We start from the raw sequence: 20,006 nt of genomic DNA, 5'->3' as shown, positions 1-20,006 counted from the left end.
GTAGTAGTAGTAAATAGTGATAAAAGGAATAGGAGTGGTAGCAGTTAATATTTATATAGCGCCTTCCTATGTATGGGGCACTGTACAGGAAATTAGTAAGATATATATTATATACACACACACATATATATGTATGTATGTGTATATATATATATATATATATATATCATATTTTAGAATTAATGGAACTAAGGCAAACACAGGTTAAATCACTTGCCCAGTGCCACATAAGTGGTAACAGCTATGATTTCTATAGCGCTTAACTACATGTCAGCCACTGTGCTAGGCTCTTTACAAATATGATCTCATTTGATCCCCACAAAAATTCTGGGAGGTTGATATTGTTATTAGCCCTATTTTACTTATAAAAACACTGAGGCAAACAGAGGTTAAGTGATTTGCCCAGAGCCACACAGATAGTAAATGTTAGGGGCTAGATTTGAATGCAAGTCTTTCTGCCTCCCAGTTTAGTGTTCTATCCACTGCACTTCCCTACTCCTTAATGAATGCTCAGTGAGTATAAGTGAATGAATGAATGAAGTGAACAAATCAGAAAAGTGAAAAAGTGTTATCTTCATTTTGGGTAGCTAAGTAATAATGGTGTGGATAGAGTGCCAAACTTGAAGTAAGAAAGGCTCAAGACTGAATATTTCTTCAAATACTTTCTAGCTGTATGATGCTGGCCATCATTTAGGTTCTTTCATTTTCCTCATTCGCAGAAGGTGGATGGTAATAGCACCTACCTCACAGGGCTGTTGTGAAGATCTTGAGACCCTATTTAGTGCCACAGGAACTTTAGTTATTGTAATTCATAAGTGGCTACCTTTATAGTGTTCCTAAAAGGCCATAACAAATTGATGTTAAGTGCTTTCCAGCACAAATGTAATATTTGTAGCCAAATCAGACTGCCCATTATCCATCAATACTATTCTCTTTTCCGATGAGCCTCATAACTGGTTAATGTCTTAGTGATCTGTTCTTAGACAATGTGACTGCCTGCAAAGAAAGATAACTATTTCTTGAAATAATCTCATTTTTCTCTTGACTCTTATGATCACATGCTAACCAATATATCAGGCAAATAGCAGAATTCCCACAATTGCTCTCTCTAAGTCTGCCATTATTACCCTGACAGAAACACACAATCTTGAGGTGGAAAAGACATCAGAGGCCATCTAGCTCAACCCCAAACTGAACAGGAATCACCCTTGCAGCCTAACTAATGACCAGTTTTGCAGCCTTTGCTTGAAGACGTCCAATGAGAGAGAATCCATTTCTTCCCAAGGCAGCACATTCTACTTTTGGACAGCTTTAATGATTAGGAAGAACTTCCTTACAATACCTTATAAATTTGCCTCTTTATGCACTCCCAAGCAGAATATGTCTGATCATTGTTCTGTGTGGCATCCATTTAAATAATTGAAAATACCTGTACGAGTCCCTTCTCCAGAATAACATCCTCAGTTCCTTCAAATGATCCTTATATGACATGCCTGTCAGGCCCCTGTACACTCTGTAGCTTATCAATGCCATTCTACAAGTGGTCAGAATAAAAGATGCAGAATTCTTGGCTCTCGTGTCTTGGACACTGACTTTCTGAATGCACTCTAAGACAACATTAACTTTTTTTGATTGTTATATCACATGGATAGGGCAGCTAGGTGGCACAGTGCATAGAGTACTGGGCCTGAAGTCAGGAAGACTCATCTTTATGAATTTAAAGGTAACCTCAGACAACTACTAGCTGTGTGACCCTGGGCAAGTCACTTAGCCCTGTTTGCCTTGGTTCAAAATGACAAACCATTCTAGTATCTTTGCCAGGAAAACCCAATTGGAGTTATGAAGATTCAGACACAAATGAGACAACTGAACCACAACAAATCACATGAATATGTCATTTTGAGCTTGTAGTACACCAAAACCTCCAATTCTTTTTAAAGATATAATGCTTACAACTCATGTCTCTCTCATCTTTTACATGTGACATTGATTTTTTAACCTAGGTCTAGGACTTTATTTACATTCATTCCTGTCAGATTTCTCCTTAGATTTGGCCCAGTATCTTCTTTCTTTCTGGATCCTGGCTGTGTCATCTTGTTGGTTAGTCATCACTAGTTTTTTGTCATGTGCATATTTTATATTTTACCCAAGTACCAGATATAAATGTTCCATCTAACCATCATCATTATTCTTTGGGTCTTGCCACTTCAACCAACCAATTCTCAATGCAGCCAATTTTATTACTTTCTAGATCATATTTCTTTATTTTCCATTTGAAGATAACAATGTCCTCTAAAATCTAGATAAATTATGTCTATTAGTATCCCCCTTCTCTTTAAATAATTCTATAAAAGTAAGTTTAGTGACTGTATAAAAAGATATGAAATAAGATTAGTCTGACATGATGTATTTTCAATGAAGCCATTATTTTTATCTTGTTGATTACAACTTCTTTTTTAATTAATCAATAACCATTTAAATACATCCCTATCCATCTAGAATTTTGACTTATAGTTTAAAAACCATTCCTTCTTATTCTGGAGGATATTTCTCATTCTCCAGTCCTGCAGTCCCTCTCCTATTCTCTTCAGTGTTTTGAAGATCAGTTGTAATGGCTCAAGTATAGCATCTGCAAATTCTTTTGGTACAAAGGTTAGAGTTCATCGCAGGTTGATGACTCATACTTGTCTAGGGTAGTAAGGTTCTGTCTTGTTACTTCTTAATGGGAAAGAGCCCTGGATTTGGAGTCATAGGACATAGTTTAATTCCTGGACTCTCCCTCTTAATACCTCTGTGACCTCAGGTGAATCATTTAATTTCTCTATCCTTAGTTTACCTCCTCTGTAAAATAAGAGGGTTGGCCTAGCTGACCTCAGAGTTCCCTTTAAGCTCTAAACCTATGAGAATATTTACCTTTTGGGTTTATATCCTTATTACCCATGTTTGCTTTGTCCTTTCCTTTCCAAATAACTTTCTCCTTGGCAGGGAAAACAGCAGCAAAATAATGGCAGGTCAGCTTTCTACTTCCATTTGTTTTCATCAGCCCATTCCTTTTTCCAGTTTAAGTGACCTAAGTAAATGTGCTTCATCCATAGGAATAGGAATATGGCTGAAACATGTCAAAAGAGCAGCTATTTAAGATGTGCTTAGATCAGGCTCATCCTCTTGCACACTTTGTGAAAAGGGTGAATTAGCTTTGGAAGAAAGGAGAGATAGATAAGACTATCCGATACAATTCTTCTCTGGATAGTTTCTTAGTAGTTGAGTGGTTTCTATAGATTCATACATAGTATTATCAAAAACACCATAAAATACGTTGCTTTTCATATCATCGGATTTGCTCCAACAATGGTTCTTAGACTTAGCATTCTCAAGTTATACCTGTCATCACTCATGGTCCTTTTTATTTTTGTTCTTTGAGGATGGATTTTTCTGTCTAGTTTCTTGATCACTTTCTAGCAGATTGAAATTCCTAGTGATTTGTTCAAAGAATTCAGCAGGGCCACTTTTCAATTGAGCTTTGCTATTATCTGAAAGGAAGGAAGGAAGGAAGGAAGGAAGGAAGGAAGGAAGGAAGGAAGGAAGGAAGGAAGGAAGGAAGGAAGAAAGGAAAGAAGGAAGGAAGGAAGGAAGAAAAGGAAAAGAATAGAAAGGAAGACAAAAGAAAAAAAGAAACAGTGGTATCTGAATTTCTTTCTCAATATTATTTCCCTCATTAAAGCATCACCTTGCCATCAAAATCCTCATGCATATTTTCAGTCAGGTAGGAAACACAGAATGCCTGCCCTTGATGTGCTTACCATGAAAATCTGTAGCTTAATTGTAATTTCCCTGAGAAATTAGGAACTATCAAACATCATATAGTCTTAGCATTTTGACTGAAAATAAAATCATGTACTTGCATTCACATAATAAATTTATATATATATATATGTGTGTGTGTGTGTGTATGTATACATCTATATATATAAATATAATATGTTTTCACTACTAAGATATATTTTCCACTACTGAAATTCAGTGCATGGCACATTGGCAAGAAAACAGGACTACTCACAATTTTCTAGAAAAGTCATAGTATTATAGAGTTGAAAAGTATCTAGCTCCATCATTTTACCAACTGAGAGTAATCTCAAGAGAAATTAGTCATTTGCCCAAGATCAGGTTCTCCATTCCTGAGGGAAATTGTTCAGATTCTCAACATTTCCTAGATATTGTGATCACCTTCCTTTTTTTCTTCTAGGTGGCATAGGAAACTCCTCTTATGTTTTAATAGATCATTGTTATTTCATTGACCTGAAAATGTTATGTGCACATGTAATTTCACTTTAAGCAAGATTTGAGATGAATGCATGTATTCCCTTTTAAATGAGTCTGTACTACCCTGATTTGTAAGAAAGCCATCTGAAATGCACATGGCTTATTATATATAGCTGACCCCAGACCATGCTTTACATGTTAATCAGTCATCCACTCTGGTCATCTCCTTGCCTTTCATCCTTCTGAAGCTCCTCTCAACAACTGGGCTACATAAGACTGTACCCTAGGTTACTTGATTCACTTAGCTTCTGGGGCACATTGTTCTGATTGTCAAGTTAACCACACATGAGTCATTAAAATGCACATGATCCTTTTATAGCTGCCATTCCCTTCCTAGTCATTGCCTTGATATCCTTCCTGCCATTCTTCCCCCGATGATTGTCCTCCCCTCCCCACCAGAAACAGTCAAATAAATGAAAGGGTTAGCCTTAATGATTTTTGAGTTCCCTTCTAGTTCTAAAACTATGAGAATATTTATCATGGGCATCAAACAGGAAAGGGCATGGTAATTGAATCCCCTGTGCTTCTCTTTACTATTCCAAATGAAAAACTCTTTCCCTGCCTGCCACTTCCTTATGTGTTGTAGCACAGCATCTCACATATAGTGGGTGCTTAATAAATGCTAGTTGACTGACTGACTGTTGTCTCCTGCTATATAGAATGTAAGTTCCTTTAGGACAGGAACTTTCTTGTTTTTTCATTTCTTCTTGGCAGTTAGTACAGTACTTGTCACTTGCTAAGCTTTTTTAAAAAAAAGTTCTGTTTTCCCTCAATTACATGTAAAAACAATTTTCAACATTTGTTTCAAAAATTGAGTTCCAAATTCTCTCCTTCCCTCCCCACCCCTTCATTGTAAAGGCAAGCAATTTGATATCTTATACATATGTAATCATGCAAAACATTTCCATATTAATCATGTTGTAAAAGAGAATATAAACCAAAATAAAAACTCAAGAAAAATTTTTTTCACAGTATGACTCCATCAGTTCTTTCTCTGGGAATGGATAGCATTTTTCATGATAAGTCCTTCAGAGTCGTCTTGGATCACTGTATTGTTGAGAATAGTTAAGTCATTCACAGCTGATCATCTTACAATATTGCTGTTGCAATATAGAATGTTCTCTTGGTTTTACTCATTTCACTTTGCATCAGTTCATGTAAGTCTCTCCAGGTTTTTCTGAGAGCATCTAAGTCATCATTTCTTATATCATAATAGTATTCAATCACAATCATATACCACAAATTGTTCAACCATTCCCCAACTGATGGGAATTCCCTCAGTTTCCATTCCTTTTCCACCAGAAAAGAGCTGCTATAAATATTTGGCCATAGTTCCAAATTGCTCTAAATAATAGTTGAATTAGTTCACAGCACCAACAGTGCATTAATGTCTCAATTTTCCCACATCTTCTCCAGCATTTGTAATTCTCCTTTTCTGTCCTGTTACTCAACCTATTAAGTGTGAGGTAGTACCTCAGTATTGTTTTAATTTGCATTTCTTCAATCAGTAGAGATTTAGAGCATTTTATATGACTATAGATAGCTTTAATTACTTCATCAGAAAACTTCATATATTTGATCATTTGTCAATTGGGGAATGTCTCTTATTTTTGTACATTTGGCTCATTTTTCTATATATTTGAGAGATGAAGCCTTTATCAAAGAAGCTTGCTTCAAAAATTTTTTTCACAGTTAAGATTGCTAACTATATATGCCTCTATCCTAATTTCCCCATTTACTATATCCTGTCTCTTTTCATCGTGTCCCTCTTCAAAAGTGTTTTGCTTCTGACTATTTATCCCCCCAATCCCACCTTCCTTTCTATGAGCACTCCCCTTCTCTTACTCTCCTCCCCTCCTACTTTCCTATAGGGTAAGATGGATTTCTATACCCAATGTAATGTGTATTATTCCCTCTTTGAGCCAGTTCTGAAGTTCAAGGGCTCCTTACTGCCTCCCTCATCTTCCTCTCCACTGTAATAGCTCTTTCTTGCCTTCTTTATATGAGATAATTTACCCGATTATACCTCTCCCTTTCTCTTTCTCCCACTCCAGTCCTCTTCCCCCTCCTTAATTTTATAGTTTTAGATATCATCCCATCATATTTAATTCATACCTGTGTCCTCTGTCTATCTCTACATCTATTAAGTTTCCTAATAATGGGAAAGTTCTTATGACTTACAAGTGTCATCTTCCCATGCAGGGATGTAAATAGCTTGACTTTATTAAGTCCCTTATGATTTCCCTTTTTGTTTACCTTTTTATGCTTCTTTTGAATGTCATATTTGAAGTTAAATTTTCTACTCAGCTCTTATCTTTTCATCAAGAATACTGGAAAGTTCTCTATTTCACTGAATATCCATTTTTTTTTCCTCTGGAAGGATTATACTGTTTTGCTGGGTAACTGATTCTCTGTTGTAATCCTGGCTCCTTTGCCCTCTGGAATATCATATTCTAAGATGTTGGTCCTTCAATTTAGAAGCTACCATATTTTGTGCTATCCTGACTGTGGTTCCATGATACTTGAATAATTTCTGGCTCCTTGGAATCCTTTCTCCTTAACCTTGGAGCATCTAAAATTTGACTGTAATAACCTGGGAGCTTTCATTTTGGGATCTCTTTTGGGAGGTGATCTGTGGATTCTTTCCATTTTTATTTTACTCACTAATTTTAGAATGTTAGGGTGGTTTTCCTTGATAACTTCTTGAAAGATAATGTCTTAGATCTTTTTTTAATCATGACTTTCAGGGAGTCCAATAATTTTTAAATCATCTCTCCTGGATCCATTTTCCAGGTCAGTTGTTTTTCTAATAAGATATTGCACATTGTCTTCTGTTTTTTCATTCTTTTGGTTTTGTTATATTGTTTCTTGATGTCTCATAGAGTCATTAGCTTCCACTTGATCAATTCTACTTTTTAAGGAATTATTTTCTTCAGTGAGCTTTTACACCTCCTTTTCCATTTGGCCAATTCTTTTTTTTTATATATTTTTTTATTTATTTTTTATTTTTTTATTATTTTTTAATATTTAACAATCACTGCCATACAATTGAGATTTTATCCCCCCCACACCTACCGCCCACTACCCCCCTCCCTCCCCACGACTGCATACAATTCTGTATAGGTTCTACATATACTTTCCTATTGAGTATATTTTCACTATAGTCATGCTAGGTAGTCAGACTAAAATAAATGAAAGAAATCATATAACAAATCAAAACATGATACACAAACACATACACATACACAAACATGATCTGCTACATTTTGTGAATGACTTCCATATTTCTTTCTCTGAGTGTGGAAGGCATTTTGCCTTGTGAACCACCTTTGGGATTTTTTTTTTTTATAAGAAGTTTTTGCGTTATTACAAAATTCCAAGTCTACCAGAAAAAACTCTCACACACTGTGGTCGTTGCTGTGCACAAAGTTCTCCTGGTTCTGCTCCTTTCACTCAGCATCAGGTCATATAAGTACTTCCAGGCCTCTCTGAAGTCTTCTTGTTCATCATTTCTTATGGCACAGTAGTACTCCATTACATTCATATACCATAATTTATTCAGCCATTCCCCAATTGATGGACATCCCCTTGACTTCCAGTTTTTGGCAACTACATAGAGTGCTGCTATAAATATTTTTGTACATGTGAGACCCTTTCCCATTTTTATGATCTCTTGGGGATATAGTCCTAGTAGCGATATTGCTGGGTCAAAGGGTATGCACATTTTTGTAGCCCTTTGGGCATAGTTCCAAATTGCTCTCCAGAATGGTTGGATGCGCTCGCAGCTCCACCAACAATGAATTAGTGTTCCAACTCTCCCACATCCTCTCCAGCATTTATCATTTTCTTGTTCTGTCATGTTTGCCAATCTTATAGGTGTGATGTGGTACCTCAGAGTTGTTTTGATTTGCATCTCTCTAATCAATAGTGATTTAGAGCATTTTTTCATATGATTATAGATATCTTTAATTTCTTCCTCTGAAAATTGCCTGTTCATATCCTTTGACCATTTATCAATTGGCTTTTTTTTTAATGAGTTCTTCAGTGATTTTTTGTGTGCTTCATTTTCTATTTATCCAATTCTGTTTTTTTAAAATATTGTTCTGCTGATTGAATTTTTGTACTTCTTTTACCATTTGGCCTACTGTGTTTTTTAAGGTGTTATATTCTTCAGAATTTTTTGTGCTTTCTTTACCAAGCTGTTGTCTTTTTTCATGATTTTCTTGCGTACTCTCATTTCTCTTCCCTTTTTTCCTCTACCTTTCTTATTTGAGTTTCAAATACCTTCTTGAGCTCTTTCATGGCCTGAGACCAATTCATATTTTTCTTGGAGGTTTTAGATGTGGGAATTTTGACTTTGCTATCTTCTTCTGAGTATGCGTTTTGATCTTCTTTAGTGTCTTTCTATGATCAGAATTTTTTTTATTGTTTGGTCATTTCCCCCACCTATTTCTTGACTTTTAACTGCTTCCAGGATGGAGGATCCATTGTCCTAAGCTTGAGGATTTTTTTGTGTGTGGAGCTGTTTTCAGAGTTAATTCTGAGGAACTAAGCTTTTGACTCTTCCACATGGGAAGGGAGAAGTGTGTTTACTACTCTCTTGGCCTGTGCTCTGGTTTGTGAGCAACCACAAGCAGTTTTTTCTTCCCTGGAACTGTGATGAGGGTCCCCATTCCACAGTGGCATCAAGCTCTAATGTGCCAAAGCTCCTTCTTGCCCTGAGACTGCCACCCAGGACTGCAACCTGGATCTGAGTATGGACAAAACAACAGAGTCTAGCCCCTCAGTGCTAGCCAAGATACCCTTTAATCTCCTTCTGACCAGTTTGAGTCCTTTACACTCTGTAGGCTGAGAGCTCCCAAAGCAGCAGTCACTGCTTCTACTGATTCAGTTCTCTACTACTCATTAAGGATGCATTGTGCTAGGGAAGACCCTAGTCTGGGACCCCCTGACTTTAGAGATGCGGTGATGCATGTTATGTGCCACATGACATACTGAGTGTTAGGAGATACGTATATGTATTAGATGATATGTTTTACTTAATGGTGTTGCTATGAATGTTATGCTTAACTTTACTGAACAGTGTTTCATTTATTACTGAATAAATAGAGAGTTCATTATACTACATGATTAGACCCTTAAAATTATTCGCAGCAGCAGTCCTCAGGTATGCTGGTGTGACTAAATTAAATTTGGCAACAAGGATGGAATCACAAAGTATATAGTGCCTCTATTTGTTCCAGGATCCATGGCTGTTTAGATTGTAAAGGCAAGGATTTCGAAGGGGTGGAATGTAATGTCAGGCAAAATAGGATTTTTTACTGTTTTTCTAGATTGAGTTTTAGCCAAGCAGGTGCCTTTGATTGAATTGAGTATCTTTGATTGAATCAGAAATCTTTGATTAGAAACTATATATATACATGGTCTTACTTGGAGAGAGAGAAGCAGAGCTGAAAGAGAGAAGCAAACATGAGTGGTCTAGGAGAACTTGCTTGTGGGGAGGCATAACAGAAAGAATGTTTGTGATATCGGTGCTCCCTCTCTTGATCTGTGTTGATTTTCCAGGCAGAAGTCCTGTCTGTTGGTCTGTATTAATTTCTCAGACAGAAGCCCTGACAGTTTGTCTTTATGAGTAAATTGAGCTGAAGAGTGGAGGTTTAGTGTAAGCCCCTTTGAATTGAGATCATAGCGCTGGTAATGTGTATACATATTGTTATAGCCCTGTTAAGCTATGTTTTTCTAGAAGCAGATGCTACAGACAGGAGCCCCTGGACTCTGCTGTCAGGCAGAAGCAGGAAAAGTTTGGAGTGGAACAGTCCCCATGAACAGAAACAGAGAGCTGCCTGCGTGTGAACCCAGGAACGAGCTGGGAGTGGTTGGCCCACAGAGGAGGAGCCCTGGGGTTTGGAAGTCAGCCTCAAGTCAAGATGAGAGATTTACTTGGACACTGTGATGATTAAGGAAATTGTTACAGTGACCTAGGGGTAGACAGTGTGGTATTTTCTGCTATCCCTTAAGGATGTGTTCATGCTAGGGAAGACCCTAGCCCGGGACCTCCTGACTTTGGGGATACAATGATATATGCTGTGCACCATATGACATACTGAGTGTTATGAGATGCGTATACTTATTAGATGATGTGTTTTTCTTAATGGTGTTGCTATGGATGTTATGCTTAACTTTATTGAACAATATTTCGGTTATTGCAGAATAAATAGAGAGTTCATCATACTACATGATTAGACCCTTAAAATTATTCACAGCAGCAGTTCTCAGGTGTGTTACCATGACCAGAGTTATATTCAGTCACTCCCAAGGTCTTTTCCTAATTTACTGGCCTCTGATCTGCATGTGTGCAGCTGCACTGGATAGCACTCCACTCTTGTCTCAGTGTGTCAGACCTTCCCTTCTGACCTTCTTAGTTGTGTTTGGCTGGAAAACTGACTCCATCCTTTTTGTAGGTTCTGCTATGCTAGGGTTTGTTTTAGGGCATTATTTAAAGGTCTTTGGAGGGATTTGAGAGAAAGCTCAGGTGAGTCCCTGACTTCTTTCTGCCCCCTTGGAAACTCTTAAGAAATGATTTCATTCATTTATTTATCCTCCCCACCCACACCCACCCCTTTGTGGCTTTAATAGTCATCTTTTCGAAACAAAATCACATTTTGGCTTCCATTGTCTGGGTATTTGTGACTTTCTAGACTTGTCCTTCAGGAGTGGATGTGCACCATTTTTTCCCCTTGCAGTTGGGCTGAAATGCTTGTCTTTCCCATGATGAATTATGATAATGCCGGACCAATGGTAAATGCACTGTTGGTGCAGGTACTAACAGTGGAAATTTTGAATGCAAAATTATAGGTCAGAGCTATTTTTCCCTAAGTCTTATGGTTTATGTTAGGTATGGCTTTTAGCATTTCCTTTTTATTATTTCTAATAATAATTCTCTTTCCACCCATATCTTCCAAGTAAACCTGTTTGTAATTTATCCCACATTGTTTTTCTTATATGTATAAAAGGGCATACATGATGGAAAACATCTTCATTAGATTTCCTACCTTTTCTCAGTTTTATGCCTTTAGCAAGAGGATTGGGATTGTGGTTGCATCAGATTCTCTTTCTCTTTGTTTCATAGTTCTTTTTGTGTGGAGTAGATTTACCATCTGTTGATGTCTCAGTATTGCTGATATTCAGAAGGGAGACTAAATTCTATAATATGACCCAGATTATTACTGCAAAAATCTCCTTTCTATGCCCTTTCCCTTCCTTCCATCTCTCTCTCTCCTTCCTCTCTCTTTCTTTCACACACACACACACACACACACACACACATTTCTGAAAGAATTGACCTGTCTTTAAAAGTTGCTATGCCTCTCAAAAAAGTGTCTGAATATTGTATTTCTTTCTGGTGTATAGAATATTCTTCCTTGTAGTGGTGTCTTTTCCACATGAATTAAAACTGTAGTATTTAGAAGCTATACATTGGTTTGATCTCCTTTACATTGTAATTCTTAGATTATGCCATTTTAGCATGCCAGTTCTATAGCTTTGAGTCATCTTTTCTATCTTTCTACCAATGTTCCAGCTTCTTTCAAAACTATACTCCTTCTTCATGTTCTGTATTATTTTATTGAAAATTAATTGTTATTCATTTTAAACATTTTTCCTTCTTCACCCCATGGAAGACTTATAGTTTTACAACAAGGGTTTGGTTAATGTCCTCCTTAAAAATGAACATTTGAAATAGGATGCCCAGTAGATAGAGCACTGGACCTGAAGTCAGGAAGATCTGAGTTCAAATCTGGCCTCAGACAAAGCTGCATGACTCTGGGCAAGACACTTAACCTTTGGCTGCCTCTGATCCACAATTTGTAAAATGAGGATAGTAATAGCAGTGATAGCACGTACCTGCCAAGATTGTTGGGAAATAAAATGAGTTAATATTTGTAAAACTCTTCTTAAAATGTTACAGTGCTATATAAAGACGTGATTATTGCTCTCATGATTTTGTCATAAAGATCATAAGATTCATAGATTTACATATCTGGAAGGGGGCTTTATATCCTCCATTCCCATTCAATGCTAAAGTATTTTATATGCACCTGCTATGTGTAAGACACTTGTGCTAAGCACTAGGGTTTCAGCAAAAGTTGGGCATAGGATAGGATCAAGGATAAAGAATTGGGAGGAACCTCAAAGACTACCTATTTCTCTCTACCTCTTTTTAGAGATAAGGAAATTAATGGACTGGAGAGATGAAGCAATTTGCCCAAGATCACACAAGTAGTAAACCACCGAGGCAGGATTTGAATCCAGATCCTCTCATTTCAGAATCAGTCTTCTTTCCACAGTTTTTGACTTCCTTGAATCCTCAGCTCTTAACACGGCACCTACCACATAGTGGTTGCTTAATACATACTACTAACTGACTATACTATGCTACCTCCAGTTCTTGCCCTCAAGAATCTTACATTCTACTGGTTGATGTATATGTAAATAGGTGAGTATATACATGATACTTTGAGGAGGAGGAAACCACTAGCGACAAAGGAGAATGAGAAAGGCTTCCTATGGGAGATGGCACATGAGCTAAGCCTGAAAACAAGCTAGGGATTCTAAAAGAGAAAAGTGGACAAAGAATGTACTTTGATCATGGAAGCACAACCTGTGTCAAAATTAATCTACAGATGAGGAAATGGAGGCCCAAGGAAGGGAAAGGGAGTGGTCAAAGTCAGGTAAGTAGTAGGTAGTAGACCTGTAATTTAACCCAGTTCTGCCACTTCCAGACTCAACATTTTTTTTTTTTTTGCATTCTTCCATGCTGTCTCTCATTTGTCAAAAAAGACAAAGCAGGACAATGTTATTTATGTCAATGAAGGGCTAAATGGCTGAGAAGAATGTTTCTAAGATGTAGCTTCTCATGATCATGAAACAGGCCTAAGTCTTGATTGTTTGTGTTAGCAGTTGAAAATAGCTCATCTGGAGGTTCTCTGTTGGCAGTACCACGTCAGACCACCCGCTGCGTGTGAATTAAACCAAAGCGTAATTTCCACTCGGAATCTTTAGAAAAACACCATCCTTCAATTAGCACCTCTGTCCAAATGATTCTCAGATCTACATATCCAGTCTTAAGCTGTCTCCTAACTTCCAGATTTTTTCTTCAGTTGCCTTTCCAATATCTAAAACTGGATGTCTTGTAGACACATCCAGAACTGAACTCTTTACGTTTCAGCCCAAAACCTCTCCTCTTCCAAGGTTCCACATTACAGTTTAGGGTACTGCCATCACCTTCATAGTCCCCCAGGCTTACAACTTAGATGGCCTCATCAATTCCTCACTCTTTTCTCCTTGTATCCACTCTGTTGCCAAGACGTGTCAAATTTATTTTCATATTATCTCTTGTATATGACTCCTCTCCTTTAACAAGGGTTACCACTCTGGAACAGGTCTTTATCACTTCACATCTGGACTATTGCAGTAGCTTGTAGGTGGTTCTCCCTGCCTCAGGTTTCTCCCCATTCTAGTCAATCCATCACTCACCTGTCAAATGAATCTTCCTATAGCACAAATTTGACTATACTTTCACTCCCCCTCCCCCATCCAGTGGTTACCTAGTGAATCCAGAATCAAATATAAAACACTTCATTTGGCATTCAAAATCCCTTATAACCTGGCCTCCTCCTACTTTTCCAGTCTCTTATGTTACATATTACTCCCCACCATATATACTGTGATCTAGCAACTCTGGTTTCCTTGCTGTTCTTTAAACAAGAAACTCCATCTCTAATTTTGATTATATTAAATTAGAAAGCGTTTTGCACAAACAAAGCCAGTGCAACCAAGATTTAAGGAAAAATAGGAATCGGGGAAATAATTTTTACAAGAAATGTCTCTGATAAAGGCTTCATTTCTCAAATATATAGAGAAGCAAGTCAAATTGATAAGCATACAAGTCATTTGCCAATTGATAAATGGTCAAAGGATATGAACAGGTTAATTTTTTTTGACATGAAGAAATCAAAGCTATCTATAGTCATATGAAAAATGCTCTAACTTACTATTTGTTAGAAAACGATAAATTAAAACAACTCTGAGGTGTACTACCTCAGACTTATCAGATTGGCTAATATGAAAGAAAAGGGAAATGATAAGTGTTGGAGAAGATGTGGGGAAAGTTGGGGTACTCATGCACTGTTGGTGGAGTTGTGAACTGATCCAGACATTCTGGAGAGTAATTTGGAACTATGCCCAAAGGGCAGTCAAACTGTGCATGCCCTTTGATCCAGCAATACCACTAGTAGATCTCTGTATCCTAAAGAGATCGTACAAAGGGAAAAGCACCTACAAAAATATTTGTATCAGTTCTTTTTGTAAGGGTATATCCATCAATTTGGGAATGGCTGAACAAGTTGTAGTATATGAATGCAAAGGAATGCTATTGTGTTATAAGAAATGATGAGCAGGTGAATTTCAGAAAATCCTGGAAAGACTTATATGAACTGATGCTGAGTAAAATGAACAGAACTAGGAGAACGTTGTACACAGCAACAGCAACATATTGCAATAATCAGCTATGAATAACTTAGCTCTTCTCATTAATATGATGATCCAAGACAATTTCAAAAGACTTATCATGGAAAATTCTGTCCTCATCCAGTGAAAGAACTAATGCAGTCTGAATACAGATCAAAGTATATTATTTTCACTTTATTTTTTCATGTTTTTTTTTTCCTTTTGGTCTCTTTCTTCTTTTTACAGCATGAATACTATGGATATACGTTTACATGATTACGCATATGTAACCTATGTCAAATAGTTTACCATTTTAGGGAGGGAGGGAGAAAATTTGGAACACTATTTTTTTTTTTAAAAATGAATGTTTAAAATTATCTTTATACACAATTAGAAAAAATAAAATACAATTAAAAAAAAAAACACTCCATCTCCAGATTCTGGGCATTTTCACTGTCTGTCACCAAGAACTCTCTTTCCTCATCTCTGCCTCTTGGCTTTCCTGGCTTCCTTCAAGTCCTATCTAAAATCTTATGTTCTAGAAGATTTTCCTTATTGTCCTCAGTACTAATTCCTTTCCTTTATCAGTTATCTCCAATATATTATGTTTATGTCTTGTAGTTTGCAGAGTTGATTGCTTATTGTCCCTCCCCCCCTTTTGACCTTTGAGCTCCTTGAGAGCTAGGATTATTTTTTGCCTTCTTCTTGCAGTGCTTAACAGGTGTCTGATACAAAGTAGGTACATAATAAGAGTTTGTGGTGTGTTCTTCCTTCATGGCCCAAGAAGACCATGCCATCAGAGAAATGATGACATGACTTGCACTTGACTTTGTTTTGAGTGAGGGAGGGCTGTGCAGGTCACCAGCCTCACTTCTCCTCCAGAGCCATCTGAATCCAGGGACCAGATATTCATCAGGATGACTGGAGATGACCCAGGATGAGGCAGTTGAGGTTAAGTGACTTGCCCAAGGTCATACAGCTAGTGAGTGTCAAGTGTCTGAGGTGAGATTTGAACTCAGGTCCTCTTGACTTCCTGTACTGGTGCTCTATCCACTGCATCACCTAGCTGTCCTCTCAGATTCTGATAGAGCAAGAAGGAAACCCTAAGCTAGAGGTGCCAGCTAGGGCACCAAAGGTAGCCAGAACCATCAGTGCATTTTAAAACTTTTTTCTATAGAAGACTTTATGAAAAGCTTCTTTTTGTTTTTGTATTCAACGTTTGCTCTTAGGATAATCTAGATGACCACTGGCCATCCAGAGCCTGGCAGATAGCCTAGGCTGGAGTAGGTGACTTCTGAGGCCCTCCTCCCACCTGAGGATTCTGTGGTACCAGGAAGGCATCTCATTGTCAGGGGATGATGCCATGGCCTTGTCACCACAACCTTTCTGGCTTCAGCTTGAGAGGCCATGCGTGAGTTTATTGATAGACTGACTGACTGAAACATGGACACATTAAAGGAAGCAAGAAATGCTCTGGAGGATAATTAGACATTTCTCTGTCCTCTACCTCACTACAATCCCACAATTTTTATCCATTCGTTACAATAGCTTTGTGAGCCAAAGAATCAGTAGGTAACAGTCATAGAAGAGTTGATCCATGGGCTCCGGGAATAAAAAAATCTCTGTCTCCTAATTTAGTTGTTATGGTTTTCAGGAAAGAACATAGAAAAAATACATAAAAACTATATATTTCACCGAAAGCATCTTAGCAGTCCTACAGCAGGTTGTGAACAAAATAACTTCCACACTTGATAAATGAAAGCAGAAATCCGATTCTTTCTCTCATTTATTTCTTGTGTGCTACTTCTCTAAATGAGGCTGATGAGATACGGTGACTGACATTGGTGGAGAACAGAAATAGAAAATAGGAGTATCCAGTGATCGTGACCTCAGAAGGCTCTTATTGGTTCAATTTTATTCCCTTTTAACCCCAAATGTCCCATATTTACTTCCAACAACAAAGGTATGACATTCTGAAGTACTGAAATATAACCACATCATTGCTTCTGTAAAACACCAATAATTTAAGGAACTCTGAAAAATTGAGAATATCACAGGAAGAAGAAATGAGAGATCATCTTACCCATTATCCTTCCTTTGGACATGACCACATATTTGGGATTTGACCATAAAGTGGAAGCACTTTCATTTTTATTTATACAAAAAATAACTGACTGCATATTTTACATTCTGCCTTTGTAGTCCCCTAACTTTCTTTGCAGAGAAGGAAGATAAGTTTCATTATTTATTCTTAGGATATTTTCTTTATTTTGTATCAAACTCTGAGTTTGTTTTTGTATATTGATGTTGTTTTTTATTCATTTATCAATTTATACAGTCTTCGCTTGTTTCTCCAAATTCCTAACCTTTTTCACAGTAATATTCTGTTATATTGATTAACCACAGTATGTTTATTTGATCCCCAGATGATTGGTAGGTCTCCCCTTTTTTCTGTTATTTTTTACTGCAAAAGTGCTATGATTATTTTATTATGGGATGTCCTAAAAATCTTAGTCCTGCTCTAGGCTGTTAAAGCCATGAGTGTTAAGCTATAAAGCTTAAAACTATGCTGAGGCTTTTGGTATGCTCTGCATGTTTTATATTCTCCTCTATTAGATTGTAAACTCCTTAAGGGCAGGGACTATCTTTTGTCTCTTTTTATGTCCCCAGTTCTTAGCACAGTGTCTGGTCCCATAGTAGGCACTGAATAATTGTTGATTGATTGATTATATTGGACCTTTTTTTCTTTTCTTTGGCTTTCTTGTGATACATGCTCAGCTTAATCAAAGGTTATGAACATTTTAGTCACTTTTCTTGCATAATCTTAAATTATTTGCCAGGATTATTTAACCAGTTTACAAGTAAGAATAATAACTCACATTCAGGTAGCACTTTAAGATTTGCAAAATGTGTTTTACACACACCATTCTTGATGAAAACTCCACCACATATTAATGTGCCTGCTTTCCCATAGCCTTTCCAACATTGACTGCTTCACTTTTTTTTCTCATCTTTGCCAGTTATCAGATTATGAGATAAAACGTGACAGTTGTTTTGTTTTGCGAGTTTCCATGTGGTTGTAGATAACTAATAATTCTTCATTTTAAATCTGCATATATCTTTGACTGTTTATCTATTGGGAATGCTTTTTCAAATTATATCTTTATAATTATCTGCACTTATACATATATGCATATAGACATGTCTATATCAGACATATCTGTAATATATAATACAAAAATTTTCCCATTTTTCTTCTTAGTCTATTTGTATTCATTTTATTATGCAAAATTTTTTCATATTATGTAACAAAATGTTCTATGTAATGTGTTTTGCTCTTTTATGTCCCTTATTTTCTTAAGAAATAATTCTAATATTAATCCCTTCTATTCTCCTTTAATTTTATTGTATGAACTTTTATATTCAATATACATGTCTATTTGAAGCATATTGTAGCATATAGTATAACATTCTGGTCTTATCCTAATTTCTTCTAAATTTCTAATTTTCCCAGAAGTTCATGTCAAGTAGAGATTCTTTCCCCTCAAAATATGTTTTAGGGTTCATCAGACTCTAGAGTAAGCTTTCCAGTTGTTTTTATTTCTTGCTTTTCCATTCTGTCCCATTAATCTACTAGTATATACCATGGGATTATAAATCCCTTTAAATACACACGCAAATGACCATGTATATGTATCAAAAATATGTATATCTTTTATTATGCACCTTTTATCATATTATGGAAACAGCTACTTTTTGTACTGAATATGGACCTTTAATAGTAACTAGCACATATTTGTAAATATATTTACATAGTCTTGTAGCATCCTACTTCTATCCGGCATGTTTCTTTGTTTTTCTCTGGGTTTCATGAAAATTTTATTTCATGAAAATTGTTGTGGTCCATAATTTATAACAACACAGCACTGCCAGAAGAATATTGGTAGGAATAGGAAGTCAGTTAAAGAAGTAACAGAAAAGAAAAAAACAGAAAATGTAAAACTGGAGAGGAGGTAGTCGTGTAGTTATGTAGCAAGTATATGGGATAAGAAATAGATGGTCCAAGCTGGTATCCACAGAATGTTCAAAGACTGACAGCAAGACATTGAGAAAATTGAGCTAATCCTTTGTAGAGGATTTATAAAGAAGACATGAGGAAGATTCATACAGAATGAGAAGGCATGACTGGTTTGTAATGTGTACCTTTGGAAGAAATGCTTACACATATGAGATCACAAATCTGTTCTATTGAAGTATATAAAGCATTTTGTATAGAATATGCAATGAGAAAATAGTCACGGGGAATGGGCTGGGGGGGTGTAATATTGGGAGGGGAATAGTATTAAATAGATAGCTAGCCTCAGAATAATGAAGACTTGGATTTAAGTCTTGGTAACCCTGGGCTGTAGGTAACTCACTAAGGTAGTAATTTACCTGAATTGCTCATCTGCATTAACAGTTTTCTCATTGGCAGTTCCCCTATACCAGTGAAATCATGGGTCTAGACCCAAGTAAAGAATGAATAAAACAGAAAGGATAACATATATAAATTAGGTGAGTGTACACAAATGCATACAACAGCAAGTATATGTGTACTTATCTATCACTTATTATTTCATACATATGTTCATCATCTGCTATATCTGTTTTTCTTTTCTTTTCTTTCTTTCTCTTCTCTGTCTCCGTCTGTCTATCTGTCTAATCTATGACAGGAAAGTCCAGAGGAAGAAACAAGTGACTTAAAGATGGCAGTACTGGAGTAAAACTTAAATGTAACTTCAAAATAGGAAATGAAATATAAAAAGAATGTGACAGCAACCACATGAATTGAAGCTTCTAAAAGACCATTTGAAATGTGCATGGACTTTGGCAGGATACAATTGGACTCCATTTGGAAGGATGCCACTTACCTCAATTTGAAGTGCCATGTTTGATAGCTTATATGCCCACTTCCATTCAGTAAATAAGCAATGCTGTAGTCTACTTTGCTCACTCATTTTGTTAGATGGCATGTGGTTTATTTACTTTTGACATGCAGACTGTATGTAATCTTTTAGAACCTGCCAGATTTAGAAATGCAGCTGTTTTAAATCTAAAAAAATAGAAACAGCATTCTTGATTCTGGTATAAAGCAATGAAAAAGGGATCTCATTGAAAAGAAAATCACATACAAAGGATTT

At 36.6% G+C, this 20,006-nt stretch overlaps 1 protein-coding gene across 16 annotated transcripts in view; it reads left to right on the top strand.

Annotated features, from left to right (window-relative positions):
• Positions 1 to 20,006, top strand: part of PRKD1 (protein kinase D1) — a 435,004-nt gene that overhangs the window by 225,250 nt on the left and 189,748 nt on the right. The window lies entirely within an intron of this gene.

Source organism: Notamacropus eugenii, chromosome 7 (genome assembly GCF_028372415.1).
Source record: "Notamacropus eugenii isolate mMacEug1 chromosome 7, mMacEug1.pri_v2, whole genome shotgun sequence".
NCBI classification, from domain to species: Eukaryota; Metazoa; Chordata; class Mammalia; order Diprotodontia; family Macropodidae; genus Notamacropus; species Notamacropus eugenii.
The sequence above is the reverse complement of the archived record's forward strand: the minus strand, read 5'-3'. Positions and strand labels throughout refer to the sequence as shown.